A 20,293-nucleotide genomic window follows, 5' to 3' on the forward strand; every position below is an offset into this window, starting at 1 on the left:
CGCCCGCCCGACCCCTCGGGGGCCCGGGAGCTGGTGGAAGTGCCGGTCGCCGGCTGCGGGAGCCGGGATCGGAGACGCGGCTGCGGCGCCCCCGGCCCCGGAAGGCTCCACCCAGCGGCCGAGATAAGGGGAGGCTTCCCGACTCTTACTAAACTTAAAAAGGTTGATTAATAGAAATAATCTAGACTCTGAACAAGTGTATCTAGTAAGTTACCATTTGGGTACAAAAAGGGGGAAAAAAAGATACCTGTACCGTTTGTAAATGCGATTGGGGAGCTGGCTGAGTAAGGTGCAAGGGAGGATCTCACCGTATGAGTGTGTGTTACAAATTTCGCGGCATATCCATGTTTCTTCGCTCTACATCTATCCATGTACGGTTTAAAACGCAATTAAAAGTAATTGCCAAATGTAAATAAATGTAGAACGATTAACTAAATGTAATTCTATATGCATTTGTATATAAGTAATTGCCAAGTGAAATAAATGAGGAAGTGTAGATAAAACTCCTGTGCAGAATTCCAAATTAGATACTTCAAGGAGGTGGAGCCTGATTCTCCACCCTAAATGTGGCCTACACACTGTGATTTCCTTCTAAAGAGTGCATTATGGGTGGGAGGGCAAGTAACTTAACCTGGCTAATACTTGGGAAACACTTTGTCAGACAGATATTCAAAATCAACCCGCCACGGTGATAAGTTCACATTGATGGCATACACTCTTGGTATGATGTGATGAGAATCACGCTAACTGTGGGGTCTTTCTCCCCAAAACCTGTAACTATAGCCTAATCAATCATAAGAAAACATCAGACAGCAGTGCCTGGGAGCTTCAGACTCTTGATTTTTTGGATCAGGCCATGATCCCAGAGTCTTGGGATTGAGCCCCCACATGGGGCCTCAAGCTGAGTGTGGTGGAGCCTGCTTAAGATTCTCTCCCTATGCCCCTCTCCCTCATTCTCTCTCTCTAAAAAAAAAGAAACAAAGAACAGAAGTGCCTGGGTGGCTCAGTCAGTTAAGAGACCAACTCCAGCCCAGGTCATATCTCAAGGTTTCATGAGTTTGAACCCTTCATCAGGCTCTGTGCTTTCAGCGTGGAGCTGATTCCATCCTCTTGTCTCCCTCTCTCTGCCCTTCTGCTCACGCATGTGCTCTCTCTCAAAATACACGTTAAAAATTTTTTTTAATTAAAAGAAATAAAAACAGACAAACCGCAAACGTGGGACGTTTTACAGGATACCTGATAAGTACTCCCCCACTTGTCAAGTTCATCCAAAACAGGGGGAGTCTGAGAAACTGTCAACAGCTAAGAGGAACCTAAAGAGACATGACTACCAAGTTCAAGTGTAGTGGGATGAGGAGGATACAGGATGTGGAACCGGAGGGGGTGGGGAGAAGCATCTAAGCAAATCTGAATAAAGTATGGACTTTAGATAATAACAATGTGTCAGTATTGGTTCATCTACTGTGAGAAACGTATCATTCAAAGGAGTTGGGGGGGGGGGGGCGGGGTAGAGAAACTCTTTGTACTATTCTCTCCCTACTGTTCTCTGTATGGAAACTCTGTACTCTCTGGACTATTTTCTGTTACTTTAAAACTGTTCCAAAATAGAAAATGTATTTATTTTTTTTAAGTAATTGCTTGGCTCAAAATAAAGGCTATTTTTATTGTAGTTAAGGGTGGGGTCTCTGGGTTTCCCGTTGGAACCCAGTTTCCAATTATTCCCTGAGTGAGCTGGGCCACATGCCTCCACCTCTCTGGGCCTCTGTTTTTCACATGTAAAATGAAGATATATTAGTAGGTCCTGAGCTGTAGTGACAATACTCTTGTCTGAAATGCCTGGGAGAGCATCTGCTGATGGGGGAGGAATCCTAATCTGGATGCGAATATCACACCTCCACAAAAGAAAATCCAAACAAAGATATAAGTGAGAAAGTAAAACCATGGAAGTACTCAAAAAAATTTTTTTAGAGAAAGGTTGTTTTTTTTTAAAGTATCATCAAGGGGATAGGCCTTATTGAGCTTGACCAAAACCCAGAAGCCAAAGAAGCATAAATCCAACTATATAAAAATGTAAAGTTCTGCAACACAGTGACATTTGTGCAAGGATATTCTTTGCAGTGTTGTTTATAACAACAAAAGACCAGAAGTAGCCTAAATCTCCATATGTAGGAGGCCGGTTAAATACATTTTGATACAAGTGTCCAGCTATTATAGAACTCTACATGTACACATATAGAAAGTTCTGCATGTAGAAGTATATAATTAAGTGACAAAAGCAAAGAACAAAAGAAGTGTATTAGATAAGCTACCATTTAGGTAAAGAAAGTACATGCTTGCACCGCCTGAGTGGCTCAGTCCATTAAGTGACCGACTCTTGGTTTCAACTCAGGTCATGATCTCACGGTTTGGGAGTTCAAGCACTGAGTCAGGCTCTGTGCTGACAGCTGTTGGAACCTGCTTGGGATTCTCTGTCTCCCTCTCTCCCTACCCCTCTCCTGCTTGCTCTCTCTCTCTCTCTCTCTCTCAAAATAAATAAACATTATTTTAAAAAAAGAAAGTATATGTTTGTAAATGGATAGTTTATCTCCAAACAAGGTTGTAGGGTGGGGGTATTTAGCAAGTGTTCTTTTTTTGTACTGCATAGACATATTACCCATATGCACGTTTGTATTTTTAAAAAGTAAAAGTCTGAGGCAGAGAAATATTGACAAATGGTGGCAATTTCTATCATGACACAGTGCCTCCCTCTTCCCTTCCTCACTAGAGGTTAGTTACCTCCCCGTCCCCTGTCCTGGCCTGGAAGGGCGTGGCTGGAACCCAATGGGGTAGAGGTGCGTGATGACCTTGGAGAAGAGGCTCAGAACTCCAGGTGCAAAGCTCCTTCCTGCTGGTCTCACCTGGCACCTAGCCCTGGCTTGGGTTTGCATCCTGGACTAGGCGGGGCCTGAGATCCTCCCCAAAGCAAGGGAATGAGCCCAGCTTGCTGAAGAAGACTCCTTTCTCCCAGGAGAGAACTAATTTTTTTTTAATTTTATTTATTTTGAGAGAGAGCGAGAGAGCAGGGAGATGCAGAAAGAGAGGGAGAGAGAGAGAGAGAGAGAGAGAGAGAGAGAGAGAGAATCCCAAGCAGGCTCCATGCTGACAGTGCAGAGCCCTGCAGTGAGATCATAACCTGAGTCGAAATCAAGAGTCAGTCAGTTAACAGAATGAGCCACCCATGTGTCCAAGGACTAATTTTACAGGTATAGAAATAGGGTAGTTCTTCAGGAAAAAGTCACAGAAATCTCCTGTTTGAAGTAGAAGAGGAAGAAGGCTGTCAGCTGGACAAATTCAGACAGAAGGATGGCAAGTAGGACAGAAAACAGAACAGAACATTGCTTTCATTTTCAAGGGGAGGCACACATCTTGCCACAGCACCCCATCTTCTTTCTCAGTTTAGCGCTTTGTTTTGTCTATTTTCTACAAGACAATGTAGGAGGCTTGGTGAGGATTCTCTTTTATTATTAGGGGAATAATGATAATAATAATTACTGCTTATTGAAAAATTACTTTGTATCAACCTTTTGTCATACATTACCTCACTTAACTTTCATCAATACTAAGACAATGGGAGTCTCTAAACCCCATTTATAGAGAAAAGAGCCATGTTTTCCTTAAGAGAGAGGCACAGTGGAATCACTCCTGTTTCCTCCTTCCCACCATCCTCCTCTGGGTCACCACCCAGAGCACCACTGCCTCCCCCAAGGCAGGGACTGCCTCCTGACTGTCTCCCTGACTTATCCAAACGTTGTCTACGCAGCAGTCAAAGCCAATTTCCAAAAAAAAAAGTTGGATCTTGGCATTTTCCTGCTTAAACAACCCTCCTCCAATGGTTTCCTCTTGCCACTTAGAATACATATGCACCCTGCTTATTGTGTGTGGACCAGGCTTTTGCAGGACCCTTCCAACCCCATCTCCTACCATCGCCACTGTGGCTGGCCTCTTTTCTGCTCCTTGGATGCATCTAGCATGTTCTTGCCTGTGGAATTCATGTTTGCTGTTTCTTTATGCTTGGAACCTGCATATCACACTTGCCCCTGATTTTGTCCATTTCTCTCTTCCCATGGCAAAAGATGGTGGTGTCTCAGCTCCAAGTTTACATAACCTCTGTGAGGACTGAGTAGAGATCTGAGTCATAATTCCCGAGTCCTGGGAGGGAGCGTCTGATATACTTACACTGAAACTGATGTACTTGACTTAAATCAAGAGTAAATTTCTGGCCGTATCACCCAAGTTCTTCATGTAGGTTGTCCTGGTACAAACAGGATTCCCTGTGCATTGACTGCCTTGGAAACTTCATCCTCCTGCCCCCACCAATTGTCATTCCACACGTTGCCTACAACAGAAATGCTCTGTAAACTGTAACTCTCTAAATACATGTTTATACAGTAGCTTGGCTGTGTTATAGACTTATAACTATAGGTTTGCAAAATTGGACAAAGGAGAGAGAATTTTACACACCAATAGATGCATGCAAATAAAGCATATTGTTTCAGTTAATTTACGAAAAAAGAATTAGCCAAGGTCTTTGCTACTTTGCATTTTTCAAAATCTATTTTGAGAAAGCACTCAGGGGAGGGGCAGGGAGAGAGGGAGAGAGAGAGACCAAGCAGGCTCTGCACTGTCAGTGTAGAGCCTGTTAACAGGGCTCCATCTCATGAAGTGAGATCACGACCCGAGTGGAAGTGCAGAGTCAGACAGACGCTTAACCGACTGAGTCACCCAAGCACCCCTGTTTTTGCAACTTTAAATTTTCGTGGATAATTTGAGTTTGTTGTTGGTTTGTTTGCGTTTTTTACTCATTTGGTTGGTTTTTTAACTCATTTTTTAACTTGGTGTAGGCTGATTCGTTTTTATTTGGCTGCAGTGATAACCCAGTGTGATTCTCTTAAGGGATAACGGGAATTTGTCGGAAGGGTAGCGGGCAAGATGCTACTGGGCTTCAGAAGGAGACAGAAACAGTCATACCAAGGTTTGAGCAGTAGTTTTTCTAGGTGATGACGGTAGACATCTTTTTTTTTTCTTATTGCCTTTCTGTATTCACCAGCTTCTCTACAAAATTGCACTCATAATCGATAAATGAAAGTTATTATTTTTAAACATATTATAGGACACCTATTCTTTATCCCTGTGCTTCCTCTTGGGTCAAACTTTTTTTTTTTTTTTTTTTTTGGAGGAGAGAGAGACAGAGAGTGAGTGGGGGAGGGCAGAGAGAGAGGAAGACACAGAATCCGAAGCAGGGTCCAGGCTCTGAGCTGTCAGCACAGAGCCCAATGTGAGGCTCAAACTCACGAACCGCGAGATCATAACCTGGGCTGAATCGGATGCTTTAACCGACTGAGCCACCCAGATGCCCCTGAGTCACGCTCTTAATAGAAAAACACAAAGGGGCGCCTGGGTGGCTCAGTCGGTTAAGCGCCGACTTCGGCTCAGGTCATGATCTTACGGTCCGTGAGTTTGAGCCCTGCGTCGGGCTCTGTGCTGACAGCTCAGAGCCTGGAGCCTGTTTCAGATTCTGTGTCTCCCTCTCTCTGACCCTCCCCGTTCATGCTCTGTCTCTCTCTGTCTCAAAAATAAATAAACGTTAAAAAAAAAAAATTAAAAAAAAAAAAAGAAAAACACAAAGATGCTGAACATGTAATTTTTATCATTGCTACAACAGGTAATAATGTATGCCTGCTAGTTTGGCTGTGTGTTCATAAACAATTTTACCCATAGAGTCCCCGGATTTCACATTTGCAAAATCAACAGATTAGAGGAGTGGTTCTTAACCTAAAGTGATACCCTGCCAGGGGGCACTTTGGGAATGTGGGGAGGCAGCTTAGCAGTTACCATGGACAGGGGATGCTACTGACTTAATTCAAAAGTGAAAGCCAGGTTACTCCCTAGCAATGAGCTGATGGGTTCCATCCCACACAATAAACATCCTGTTTCCTGGGACACAAAGTGCCCAAGATCCAAGCAGACACGCAAGCAGATGAAAACCCATTCTAATGATCAGAGCCAAAACCAAACCCCATCTGACAAATAAATACCCAGTGTTTTTGTATGATTTGAACCTGTACTGAGTTTCTCAGGAACACAGCCACTGTATACATTGAGGAGAGTGCATATCTCCTAGCTTCTAACTCTGTCAAGAGTTATTCGCTATTTCAGAAAATCAAAGCTGCTCAGGGTAGTTGGGTCATCACTACTACACCCCTGTATCGCTCTGCTGTTGTAGCTGAAGCCTTTGAGATGTTTCTTCTAGAAGACAACCACTGTTTCATGACTATTATCCTCTTACAAATACTTTGGTTTTATCCTTTTTTCCTCTTAGGCTTGGGTCAGTATATTGTTTGGTTTCCCACATTATTTGTGCAGGTAGGGTTATACCATGTTCAGGGAACACCTGTAGAGAGCCAAGAGGCTCCCTCCCTTGCTTCTCCTTCATTTAAGTAGATTCACATGCCCCTTGTTCACCAGTCTTCCTCCAGACCACGTGTTTAATACTGCCCCCTCTGTTCCCCTATCCTTACCCCTCTGACCCTTGACTTCAATCAAAAATAAGTTCTTGGCCTCATCACCCATGTTCTTTGTGTAGGTTTTCCTGGTGAGGTGGGAAACAAAGGTAGAAAGAAATATAGGTAATATTTAATTTCCTTATAACCTGCAGCCAGTTCAGAGATACTTCAGGCTGGCAGAGTATGACATTTCTCCTCCAGGAACTCCTGCCTTAAAGTTAATGCCTCACTAGAGGGAAAAACAACCTTAACTTGACAATAGCAAGAACTCCAGGATCCTGTGAGTCTTCCTTAGCATATGAAAGTCCTTCTTTTTTAATTTTTAAAATTTTTTTTAAAGATTATTTATTTTGAGGGGCGCCTGGGTGGCGCAGTCGGTTAAGCGTCTGACTTCAGCCAGGTCACGATCTTGCGGTCCGTGAGTTCGAGCCCCGCGTCAGGCTCTGGGCTGATGGCTCGGAGCCTGGAGCCTGTTTCCGATTCTGTGTCTCCCTCTCTCTCTGACCCTCCCCCGTTCATGCTCTGTCTCTCTCTGTCCCAAAAATAAATAAAAAACGTTGAAAAAAAAAAAAGATTATTTATTTTGAGAGAGAGAGAGAGAGCAGGGGAGTGGCAGAGAGAGAAGGAGAGGGAGGATCCCAAGCAGGCTCTGTTCTGTCACCACAGAGCCCGATGTGCAGCTCAATCCCATGAACCGTGAGATCGTGGCCTGAGCCGAAGTGAAGAGTCAGATGCTTAACTGACAGAGCTGCCCAGGTGCCCTAAAAGTCCTTTTGGAAACTTCCCGTTGCCTTTACCTCCCCCAACTCCCAAGTATATAATCAGTCACTCCTCACAACCCCAGTGCAGCTTTTCCTGCTCATGGGTCCTGTCCCTGTGCTTTAATAAAACCACCTTTTTGCACCAAAGATGTCTCAAGAATTCTTTCTTAGCCATAGGCTCTGAACCCCAACACTTCAAACCACATAAATTCCACAAACTGTCTATAACACTGTAACCTACTCATGGGGTTTTGGGGTGATGGTGGATTAAGTGGGGTAAAAAAAGATGGCAGAGTAAGGCAGTAAGGGAATTTAATTTTTCATTTGCCTTTGTTTCCCACATCACCGTGGCAAGCACTTAAACCCCCTTACATCTTGATGAAGGTGATATTAGGGCTCCAGGACATGGGGTCTATAGGTTTCTGGAGATTAGGCTATAGATAAGCTTGCCTTTTTTCTTGCAGTTTACTGAGTTGCCTGAAGGAGACTCCTGTATGACTCTGATCTCTATCAGGCAACCATCTGCTTTCTTTCCTTTCCCTTGTCCTTGGGCAGCCAAGAGTGTCAGGAATATCACACATACCTCACCTTGGAGGAGGGGGGTTGCTGCTAGCCTGTACTTTGCCCTCAGCTTGCCCCATGCTCCCTCATTGCTACTCTGTATGATTTTTTTCCTGGCAGTCATCACATTCTAACGAAATATACATTTGACTGGGGGCACGTGGGTGGCTCAGTGGGTTAAGGGTTCCACTTCGGCTCAAGTCATGACCTCACAGTTTGTGAGTTCGCGTTGGGCTCTGTGCTGACAGCTCAGAACCTGGAACCTGCCTTAGATTCTGTCTCTCTCTCTCTCTCTCTCTCTCTCTCTCTGCCCCTCCCCTGCTCACACTCTCTCTCTCTCAAAACACGAACAGAACAAATACACATACACATTTGACTGTTTTATGTGTATTGTGTGTCTCCCTCACTAAAATGAAAGTCCCACAAGGGCAGGGATCCTGGTGTCAGTGGTCACTGACAGATTCCCCTTGTCTCAATTGTCTAGCACACAGGAGGCGCTCAACAATTCCAGCTGATTGCATAAATTGGGTTTGTTCATTTAGGATTATAAAAGGGGATCCAAACTCTGAGTCAGCTCTAATGAAATTTTCTGTGAAAATGGGAAAAATAATGGGGTGTGGGAGGGGGGACTCTCTCTTCCTGGTATGAATTGTCCAAGGATGTTTAAATACAAATCTTCTTTATTTGGAGTCATGAAAACTAATCTTAAGGCAAATTGCAAGGTCATTCAGAAATGGTCAAACACCTCTGAGGTCAGGAGAGGCTCAGACTGTTTTGAGTTTTCCAGGCTCTTGGCTGTCAGCAAAGAAAGGGCTCTTAGCAAAGGACCCCTCCCTGCTGGAGAGAGCTCAGCTGCTATTTTAAAGACCTAAGTGTTTACAGTCAGGCCTCCATGCACTTCCACACTGGCCTGTCCCTTCCCAGGGGGCTCAGAGATGGACCAAGGGCCCATCTGGAAATCGCTTCCTTCCTGACTCTCAGTCCCCACTTGGACTGCAGCCTTAAACCACTCCCTTGCCTTCCCACAAAGCACAGACCATCCCCCTCCCCCCAGGAGGATTCAGTTTTAATCCCCTCCCTTCAAGAGCTGAATCCCAACAAAAGCCGAGAGTATTCCCATAGTCTGCTCACAAGCCTAAAACACAGCTGTTAGAGCCGACCGTGTCCACTTGGGTGACAGGGGAGAAAAAATTGTCCCCTCAGCTTGTTTTGCACACACCTCCAAGCTGTGGGGCACAGGACAATTGCCACATTAAATTTTTATTGTAAACGCCTAGGTTCACCTGTGCCTCTGAGTGGGTCAGGTTGCAAAGCCTTCTTTCCCAGAAGGACTGTTTTATTCTGTTGTTATCCTTTTTCATGTGAAAATGTCCATTTGCAGAGAGAGGTGGCTGAGAGCATGGGCTGTGGAGCCAGACAGCCTGGGTTCCACAGGCGGCTCTGCCACTCAATAGCTGTGTGGTCTGAGGCCAGTTGCTAAGCCTCTCTGTGCTCCTGATTTCTCATCAAAGGATTCTAATGGCAGTGATGAGGGAGCATAAGGCAAGCTGACACCCCGCAAACACCCCTCCCCCAGGTGGGAAGTGTGTGACATTCCTTAGGCACTCATGGCTACCCAAGAACCAAGGAAAGGAAAGGAAAGAAATGGTTAACTCAGATCACAGTCATGCAGGACAGGGGTCTCCATCAGTTTACATATGTCTTGGTAAATTACAAGAAAACGGCAATCTTATCAATAGCCTAATCTCCAGGAACCTATAGACTCAGTTTCCTGGAGCCCCAACATCACCCTCCCCTCCATAGTGATGTGGGAAACAAAGACAAGAAGGAAATGGCTGGTAAAATGAAATTTCTTTATAACCTGCAGCCCATTGACAAATACTTGAGGCAAATACAAAGTATAACATTCCTCCAGAACCCCCTACTGTCCTAATGGTAATGCCTTACTAGAGGGAAAACCACCTTAGCTTGACAATAGCAAGGCCTCAAGTATCTTAGGAGTCCTCTTTAGCATACGAAAGTCCTTCTGGAGGCCTCCCTTCGGCCTTTATCTCCTCAACTCCATAGTATATAACCAGTCATTCTCCACAACCCCCCGGGAAGCTCTTCTGCCCTCGGGTCCTGTCCCCATGTTTTAATAAAATCACCTTTTTTTTTTTTTTTTTTTTTTTTGCTCCAATAAAATTACCTTTTTTGCACCAAAGACGTCTCAAGAATTCTTTCTTGGGCAGCTCCGGACCCCCACCACCTCAAAACCCCATCAACATCATCTACCACCAACACAGGGCTGTAAGGCAGGCAGGGGTCCTGGGGGCAACATTTATAGAGACACCCAGCGTTTTGCAAGTGCAGGGTTAGCACCTGAGAGTATCTCCCTCCTCCACCCTCTTCTTCTTCTCCCAACCCTAGTCCCAGCCGAGCTCTTAAGATTGTTGGAATTGATGTGGCTTAAAGTAGAGTCTGAGAGCCAAAGGCCAAGAAAGAATTCTTAGATGTTTTTGGTGCAAAAAGGTGGCTTTATTAAATAAAGCACAGGGATAGGACCTGTGGGCAGAAAGAGCTGCACTGAGGTTGTGAGGAGTGACTGGTTATATACTTTGGAGTTGAGGGAGGTAAAGGCAACGGAAGCTTCAAAAAGGATTCTCTTATGTTAAAGAAGATTTACAGGATCCTGGAGGCCTAGCTAACATTGTTTTCCCCTCTAGCAAAGCACTGACTTTAAGACAGAAGTTGCTGGAGGAATGTCATATTCTGCCTATCTCCAGTATTTGTCAAGGGGCTGCAGGTTATAAGGAAATTTAATTTATCTACGTTTCTTTTGCCTTTGTTCTCCACATCAGAATGACATAAGGAGATCAGTTCTCTAAGGCACTTAGAACAGTGCCTGGTCCAGAATAATTGCTATATAAATGTTTGTTAAATGAACTAAACATTTTTTATTAAAGGTTTATATTACTAAATGCTAATGTTGTTTTTTCTTCTTTTTTAAATTTATTTTTTATTAAAAAAATCTTTTTACATTTATTTTTGAGAGACAGAGACAGAGAGAGACAGAGCAAACGTGAGGGAGGGGCAGAGAGAGAGGGAGACACAGAATCAGAAGCAGGCTCCAGGTTCGGAGCTGTCAGTGCAGAGACCCATGCGGGGCTTGAACTCACAAACTGTGAGATCATGACCTGAGCCGAACTCTGACACTCAACCGACTGAGCCACCCAGGCGCCCCTTTTTTCTTCTTTTAATTGTTTTTAATGTTTATTCATTTTTGAGAGACAGAGTGTGAGTCGGGGAGGGGCAGAGAGAGAGGGAGACAGAGAATCTGAAGCAGGCTCCAGGCGCTGAGCCCTCGGCACAGAGAGCACCACGGGGAGCTCAAACCCACAAACCGTGAGATCACGACCTGGGTTGAAGTGCGACGCTTAACGGACTGACCGACCCAGGTGCCCCTTAACCGACTGACCGACCCAGGTGCCCCTCGTTTTCTCTTCTTTTTATATAATTTTGCCCGGTGTTGGTCATGTGGAAAAAAAGACTGGTAACCCTGGGTTTGCTCCCAAAGTTTATTCGAGAAATGTTACTGTTTTGTACATTTCAGTCACCACACCAGGAGGCATATGAGGTCAAATTGTCCCACTGACACTGGTTGATGATGGATGTTGGCTTTGTTGAGATGCTAGGTTTGGAAATTTTACTTTCTTGGTTAAATTTATTCCTCGGCATTTTATTCTTTTAGGGGCAATTGCAGATGGAACTGTTTTCTTAAGTTCTCGCATTTGGGAATTTTAAAGCGCCAAGTTAGGACCACTTTGACTTGCAAACATTCCAGGTATGTAACCAAACCAACGTGAGTGCGATTCTCGATGAGTCACAGAAACTTCACCAGGTGGGTTGTGGCACAAGGAAAACTTTATTTGCAGCAAATAAGTGAGGTCACGGGAATGGCTTCCAAAGCCCTGACTCCCCAAGAGAGGGTGAATGGTTATCTTTAGGATCAGGATGAATATTTAGATAGGAGATCTCTGTCATTGGACGAGAGGCAGGCATAAAATTGCGCATGCGCCATAAGGAAACGTGCCTAGACAACGTTGTGTGTTATGCAAATGAGGCTTGTGCTCCTCCTGGGGAGGGGATTTTAGTAGTATAATGAGGTAAAGGTTATGTTGGGTCGTTCTAGGGGTCACTCCACAGTCCATCTGCGCAGGGCCAAACGGTCTAGCTTGTGGGTGTGGTCAGGGCAGTCGCCATCCCACCCCTGAGGTAGTTTTGGGTTTCGTTTGCCAGAGTTAAGAGGAAAGCCGGAAAAAAGCGCTTAAGGAAAAACGTAAGACAAAGGCTAGTGAGGCTAGTGAGTACATGCAGGTGGGCGGTAAAGGTCAGGTCCTGGGGTCTAGCTGGTGACACGTTTGCTCTTTGGTGAGTTACAGGCAGAGACCACTCTAGGCGGAGTTGTGTCACAAGGGAAACTTTATTTGTAGCAAATAAGGAGATCAGGAGGAATAACTTGCAAAGTGGTAACTCTTCAAGTGGAGGTGAGTGGGTTGCTGTTCTTTAGGGTTAGAATGAATATTCAGAAAAGGGAATCTTGTCACTGCATGTAAAGTTGGGCGTAAGGTTGCCCAGGCATACTTTGAAAACATGCCTATGCATGTATCCCATGTTGTGTTAATAAACCTGCGTTCCTCCGTGGGTGGGGATTTAATTTTTTTTTCATGTTTATTTATTTATTTTGAAAGAGAGAGAGAGAACACGTCAGCAGGGGAGGGGCAGACAGAACATCTCAAGCAGGCTCTGTGCTGTCATCACAGAGCCTGATATGGGGCTGGAACTCATGAACCTGAGATCATGACCTGAACTGAAATCAGGAGTCAGATGCTCAACCAAGGTAGCCATCCAGGTGCCCCTTGGATGGAGATTTTAACATTAGAATGAGATAGAGCTCGCTGTCAGCAGGTGTGAGTCGGTGTTTGAGCTCAAACTGGTCTAGGCTGGCGGGAGCTCTTGTTGGCCTTTAAAAGACAAGGTTGGGGTGCCTGGGTGGCTCAGTCAGTTAAGCATCAGACTTCAGCTCAGGTCATTATCTCGTGGTTCATGGGTTTGAGCCCTGCATCTGGCTTTGTGCTGATAGCTCTTCTGATTCTGTGTCTCCCTCTCTGTCTTCTCCCCTGCTCACACTCTGTTTCTCTCTCTCTCTCTCTCAAAAATAATGTTAAAAAATTAAAAAGATAAGGTTAATGTTTCTGTCAAGAAGGGGGATGAGTAGGGGACTTGCTGGTGACAGTTTTAACCTCATTAATCCTGTGGGGCACAGTTTCAATCCTGCAGTAGGTCAATCTTTATTTTTGAACAGTGCTGGTAGTGTTACAATTGATTTACTTGTCTGATATGTTTAGGCTATTTTCTGGCTTGGTAGAGACCATTGGGTTTTGCATTCCCTTTTGTTCCCTTAAGATCTTTAACTACTGAGGTTTTTGTATTTCTTAGTTCTTACACCTCTTAGGAAGAGTTCTGTAAGAAGTGTTGCCAGGGCAAGTAGTGCTGGTGAACTGTAGATCACAGAAGATAGCTGGGGGTTTAAAATGACTTCTGCTGTGCCACAAAAGTTATATCTCATCTTTCTTTTTCTGGGGACCCCCCCCCCAACTCTTTCTGCTTATAGTTATATCTGTAAATTATATTCCTTTTGTTAACATTTATAATTTTTCTTTAGGGTCCTTTCTCAGGGTCAAGATTTGGGTCAATCACATCTTTGCAATTAAAAAAAAAAAAGTCAAATACCAGAGTGATTTGTGATCATCAGCAAGAAACAAACAATATCTGTGCATTAGAGAGATTTGTAAGCACCTGATTAAAGAAGAGATCAGGTCAACCACACCGGTGGGATGAACCTCTTCCTCTGACACAACCTCACCTGTTAACTGGAGCTATTCAGGAAGAAAGAGGCAAATGCAAATTGTGGGATGCTCCTGAGAGGCAACTGGCCAGGGTGTTTCAGCAATGCCAATGTCTTACGAGAAAAAAAAAAAAAAAAAGATGAGACAAATTAAAATTCACGGAAAAGGAGATTAAAGAAGGATAAAGAGGCATGAAGCTAAATGCCATTCATGATCCTTCGGGCCTCTCCCCAGGGCAGCTAGCTTGAGCATCCTCACAACATGGCAGCTGTCTTCTCCCAGAGCCAGTGATTCAAGAGAGTGAAAGGCAGAAGCACTAGTATCTTTTATGACCTGGTCCTGGAAGTCACATACTATCATTTCCACATTATCCTATTGGTTACACAGGTCAGTACTATTTAGTGTGGGAAGAGAGTACACAGGGGTGTGAACACCATGGGATGAGGGTCCCTGACTGCCATATTACAGGCTGCCTACCACAAGTACCTACCTCATGGGGTTGTGGAAGGAATGAAATGCATTAATAAATGGAAAGGATTCCAGACCAATGCTCTGCATACAGTAGGTTCTTATCAATGTTAGCTTTTGGTATTATTGGCCCACAGGGTAGCAGTTTGCTTTTCTTTAACTATATATCACTGTCACAAATTTTAAGGCAATAATCTTTCACTCTTAACCTATCTTAACCTAGGGCACTCCTCAAAATCACCTGTGGGATTTTTCAGTTTAATACTACTTTTTAGGAGTACCTGGGTAGCTCAGTTGGTTGGGAATCTGACTCTCTTTTATTTCTTTATGTTTTTTTTTTTTTTTTTTTTTTTTAATTTTGATTTTGAGAGAGAGACAGAGTGTGAATGGGGGAGAGGCAGAGAGAGGGAGACACAGAATCTAAAGCAGGCTCCAGGCTCTGAGCTATCAGCACAGAGCCTGACATGGGGCTCGAACTTACAAATCATGAGATCATGACCTGAGTAGAAGTCGGTGGCTTAACTGGCTGAGCCACCCAGGTGCCCTGGGAGTCTGACTCTTGATTTCGGCTCAGGTTATGAACTCATGGTTCCTGAGGTGGAGCCCCTGTTGGGCTCTGCACTGACAGCTCGTAGCTTGCTTGGGATTCCCCCCTTGCCCCTCCCCCTCCATCTCTCAAAATAAATAAATATGGGTGCCTGGGTGGCTCAGTCAGTTAAGCGTTGGTCTCTTGATTTCAGTTCCGGCTGTGAACTCACGGGTTCATGGGATCAAGCTCTGAGTTGAGCATGGAGGCTGCTTGGGATTTTCTCTCTCCCTCTCTGCTTCTCTGTTCCATTTCTGCTCACATGAGCATGTGCTCACTCTCTCTCCCACTAAATAAATAAGTAAATAAATAAACTTTAAAAAATATATACTTTTAAAAACAATTTTAAGTGGTTTTAAAATTTATGAAAATAACAATGCTTGTTCAACCTTACAGAAGTATGTATAATATATGCTTGTTTCCCTCCCTGGGAGTAACTACTTTTAAGTTTATATTCTTCTGATCACTTTATCCTAATTTATAGATATATTATACTAGTGTTAAATAAATGGGATTCTAGTGTATGTATGGGTGGGTGACTTAGAAATTGGTTGAATGGTTTATCTTGGGAATCATGTATGTTATGTCTGTGCATTTGTGTGATGGTCTCCAGTCCCACCCTACTCCCCAGGGACTGACCATTGAGAGATTTTTTTTTTTCCTAGGGGGTAGGGGCATATTTTCATAATTTACCATTCCACGACGTGGAATGGAATAATGGAGTCATGACAAAGTTTGATCCCCAGATAGGTCGGTAGGCTTGATTCTATTTCAAATCTGTAATGCAAATATTGGGGAAAGTCTGTGAGCTTTGGAGTCAAGGCAAGTCTGGATTTGAATGTTGGCTCTGATGCTTACTAGCAGGATGACTCTGGGCAAGGTTTGCTTCTCTTTGTATCAGTCTCTCTCCTTCAGTCTCCATATTTGTAAAGCCACCTCATGGAGATATTAAGTGAGGTCATCCGTGATGTCAAGTGTCAGGCGGACTCCCAGCCTGAATTACTCAGTGTAGGTTAGCTGCGTTTCCTGTCACCGCACCCTTTGGACGGACTGCGGAACTTCCCACAAGAGGGCGGAAGTGAGCGGGCGTGAGTGCCTTGCAGCCCTTTGAGCGCCGCCGTGGGGGCTACAGCGGTTCAGCGGCCACAACATTGCAAACATCCCTGGAGTATGTGTAAACACGGTCCTGTCCTCTCCGGAGGTGGCTGAATGAGATTGTGTCGTGAATATAATGAGTGCCCCGGGGGGTGGCAACAGCTCTGCTCTGCCTCTGGGTAGCCTGCCTTCTGGTTGCTATGGAATTTTCACAGCCGTTCTCTTCCCAAAAGCACTGAGTCAAATCCCTTTTGGGACCAAAAAGCCTTAGTTTCACCACCTTTAAGATAGATGGCATCATACTTTCCAGTCTCTCCCCATCAGGTTAGCTGGAGCAAAGGGCAGAGCCAGGGCCACTGAAAAAAGTGAATGACCACGAAATAACATGCTCCTATTTTTTCAAAGTATTTTTTTTTTTTAACTGGCTAATCATGACAGACCTAATCTTACCTCGTTCAACCCTCAGGACAACGTATGAGGAGGATATTATTATCCCTGCTTGATGATTGAGAAAATGGGAGTCACACAGAGGGCTAGCAACTTTCCCAATGTCACACAGCTAGGGAGTAGTAGAGGTAAGTTTCATGGTCTTGTTTGTTCAAACTCCACAGCTGGTGGGTCTAACCACTGCACACACAGCCTTTTTGCTTGAGGTGAAGACTCCTGGACTCAGGGTCAGAAGTCATGGGTGAATCATAGTTCTTTCACTGCTGAGTCAATTTGCAAGTCAATTTGTTGAGTCATAGGCAAGTCTCAATAGTTTTTTTCTCTTTCTCCATGAAAACTTTGGGTCTGGGAAGAGTTATGACTTCACTCCACTAACATCCCTCTCTCATGGGGTTGTGTAGGTGTCAAATGTGACACGGGTGTGAATGTGCTCTGCAAACTGTAAGGCGAGGTACACACACAGAAGAGGCATGCTGATGATAGGAAGAAGCAATCAGGGCGGCAGGGTCCTCATTGCATTTGTGGATTGGTTTACTTTTTTAAAAAGTTTATTCATTTTGAGAGAGAGAGAGTGCACGCGCATGTGTGTGTGGGGGAGGGGCAGAGAGAGAGGGCAACAGAGGATCCCGAGCAGACTCCGTGCTGTCAGCACAGAGCCCAATGCGGGGCTTAAACTCATGAATTGTGAGATCATGACCTGAGCCGAAACCAAGAGTTGGACGCTTAACCGACTGAGCCACCCAGGTACCCCTACTTTCTTCTCCTGTCTTACTTAGTCCCATGACTGTATTCCTTTAACAAATACTGAGTGCCTGCTATATGCCATGCTCTGTCGTGGGCACTGGGGATTCAACAATCAGACAACAGTGCAGGCACAAGTCTCTGCCCTCACAAAGCTCCCATTCTAGTGGAGGGAGACAGACAAGACACACACTCACCTGTAATGTGTCAGGCGGTGAGTGCTTTGGGAAAAAAACAAGCAGGAAAGGGTAAGGAGAAAACCCGGGCTGGGGACAAGGTGCAGAGGGAACTGGAGTGTTGAGGAAGATCACTACAGGAGTCCGTGTGAAAGGGATGAGGAAGTGGGTTACGTGCATTTCCGAGGGAATGTTGGTTCAGGCAGATGGAACAGTGCTAGTGCCCTGGGGCAGCAGGTGGTACTGGAGTGCTAGTGCTCTGGAACTAGAAAGGCCAGAGTGGTGGAGCTGAGTGAGCCAGGTGGGGGATCTGTGCTAGATGAGGTCAGAGCACAGGGTAATGGGACGGAACATGGAGGGCCTCACAGGCCACCATAGGGATTTGGGCTTTTATCCTGGGTCAGGCAGGAGCCACTAGAGGGATTTGGGCGGGGGATCTGAGGTGCCTCTGCAGGATGGCTCTGACTGCCTGCTTGAGAATACACCGCAGAGGCACAAGGACTGGAGCAGGGAGGCTGTGAAGAGGCCCGTGCAGTCATCAAGAGATGATGGGCTGGACCAGCAGGTGGCAGCGTGGAATCAGTGAGAGGTGGTCGGATTTTGGACATAGAGATCGGAGCACCAGGACCTCACTGTTACGCTGGCGCATGTGAGGAGTAAAAATAGGAAAGCCAGCTATAGTTGCTGTAAAGTTTCTGGGGTTGCTGAACAACCATTTGCAAAAACGGAGCTGTCATGTTCGGAGACGGTGGGAGAGACGGGGTGGAAGAAGGGCCCTTAGGGATCAAGCGTAGCCTTGCTGGGTTTGGGATGCAGTCTACTTTTACGTGGGAAGATGGATCCTGGTTCTGCCGGTCACATCGCGAAAGGTCATGCTTCTTTCTAGGGATGGGAGGAATTTGTGCCCAGTGTGCAACATATCACAGCATGTGAAGTGGTTAGCACCAATGGCTTCCATGTAATTAAAAAAAAAATTTTTTTTTTTAACGTTTATTTATTTTTGAGACAGAGAGAGATCGAGCATGAATGGGGGAGGGGTGGAGAGAGAGGGAGACACAGAATCGGAAGCGGGCTCCAGGCTCCGAGCCATCAGCTCGGAGCCCTACGCGGGGCTCGAACTCACGGACCGTGAGATCGTGACCTGAGTTGAAGTCGGACGCTTAACCGACTGAGCCACCCAGGCACCCCAGCTTCCATGTAATTAAATTTTATTTACTAAGTACTAATAGCCCCTGCTCTGTGGCAGGCACTGTATACGTGATATAACTCAGTGTAAGCTACCTTATTTGTCCTCACAACAACCCTGTGTGTAGGCCCCGTTACTGTCTTCATTTTCCAGATAAGGGAAACCAAGGCACAGAGATTCAGTAACTTGCCCAAGATTATGAAGCTAGTAAAGTTATGGTAGAGCTGGAATGTAACCCCAAGTACAATGGTTCAGAATCCCTGCACTTGATATTTACATTAAGTACATAATTAACTAAGTGAATTAATTTCCGGCCCATGTTGGCTGTTACTGTCATTATTGTCATTGATTCTACTCCGGAAGCAGGAAGGTTGGAGACAACTATGGTATATAAAATAAATTCAGACTCATCACGTGACCTGTTGTCCTGGCGTCTGTGCTGGGCTGCTGCCTCAGCATCTGCAGCCCTTGCTTCTCTCCTGTGTGATTCCAAAGTTAGCTGAAGCATTACTTCCTAATGGAAGCCTTGCCTCGCACCCAGTAAACCCCCCAATTAGTTATAAATTCTGAGAGCATTTTGTACCCCCCTTGGTTGCAATAATCATGACTGTATTTACATTACTGAATGGTTTTTTGAATTGTGGTAAAAAAAAACACATAACATTAAATTTACCATCTTAATCTTTTTTTTAAGTTTATTTTTTAAGTTTATTTATATATTTTTGAGAGAGAGAGAGAACACAAGAGAGGAAGGGGCAGAGAGAGAGGGGGAGACATCGAATCTGAAACAGACTCCAGGCTCTGAGCTATTAGCACAGAACCCGATGTGGGGATCGAACCCTTGGACTGTGAGATCATGACCTGAGCCTCAGTTGGACGCTTAACCAACTGAGCCACCCAGGTGCCCCCATTTATTTATTTTGAAAGAGAGTGAGCGCGTGTGCATGTGCATTAGTTGAGGAAGAGCAGAAAGAGGAGACAGAATCCCAAGCAGGCTCCAAGCTGGTGCAGAGCCCAACATGGGGCTTGAACTCACGTACTGTGAGATCACGACCTGAGAGGAAATGGAGAGTCAGACGCCCAAACCAACCGAGCCACCCAGATGCCCCCCATCGTAGTGATTTTTAAGTGTACAGTTCAGTAGTATTAAGTATATCCACATTGTGCAACAGATCTCTAAACTTTTTCATCTTGCAAAATTGAAACTCTATACCAATAAAACATTAATTCCTGCTCTCCTTCCGCCTACCTTTTCTGTTTCTATGATTTTGACTACTTTAGATATTTCATATGAGTGGAATGATACACTATTTGCCCTTTTGTGACTGGCTTATTTCACTTAGCGTAGGGTCCTCGAGATTCATGCTTGTTGTAGCGTGTCAAATTTCCTTCTTTCTTAAGGTTGCATAGCAGTCCACTGGATGTATATATCACCCTTACTGTATCCATTCATTTGTTGATGGACATTTGGGTTGCTTCTATCTCTTGGCTATTGTGAATAATGGTGCAATGAACATGGGTGTGCAATATCTCTTTGAGATAGAGATAGATGCTTTGAGTTCCTTTGAATGTATACCCAGAAGTGGATTTGCTGGATCCGATAGTAGTTCTGTTTTGAATTATTTAAGGAGCTTGCACACTGTTTTCCATAATGGTTACACCAATTTACAACCCCAGTAACAGTGCGCAAAGGTTTCAGTTCCTCTAAATCCTGATCAACACTTGCTATTTTCTGTGGTTTTCATTGTAGCAATCTTAATGGATATGAGGTGTTACCTCATTGTGGTTTTGATTTGCATTTCTCATATGATTAATGATGTTGAGCAGCCTTTCATGTACTTG

At 44.8% G+C, this 20,293-nt stretch overlaps 1 long non-coding RNA gene across 1 annotated transcript; it reads left to right on the forward strand.

Moving 5' to 3' along the window:
* The first annotated feature begins 1 nt into the window (after position 1).
* LOC125927930 (uncharacterized) lies at positions 2–16,480 on the forward strand. The gene is made up of 4 exons (XR_007459505.1): positions 2–205; positions 11,595–11,687; positions 13,569–14,139; positions 16,368–16,480. It is a non-coding gene; the product is annotated as an uncharacterized LOC125927930 (long non-coding RNA).
* Positions 16,481–20,293: the final 3,813 nt, after the last annotated feature.

The sequence above is a fragment of the Panthera uncia genome, chromosome E3 (assembly GCF_023721935.1).
Source record: "Panthera uncia isolate 11264 chromosome E3, Puncia_PCG_1.0, whole genome shotgun sequence".
Taxonomy (NCBI): Eukaryota; Metazoa; Chordata; class Mammalia; order Carnivora; family Felidae; genus Panthera; species Panthera uncia.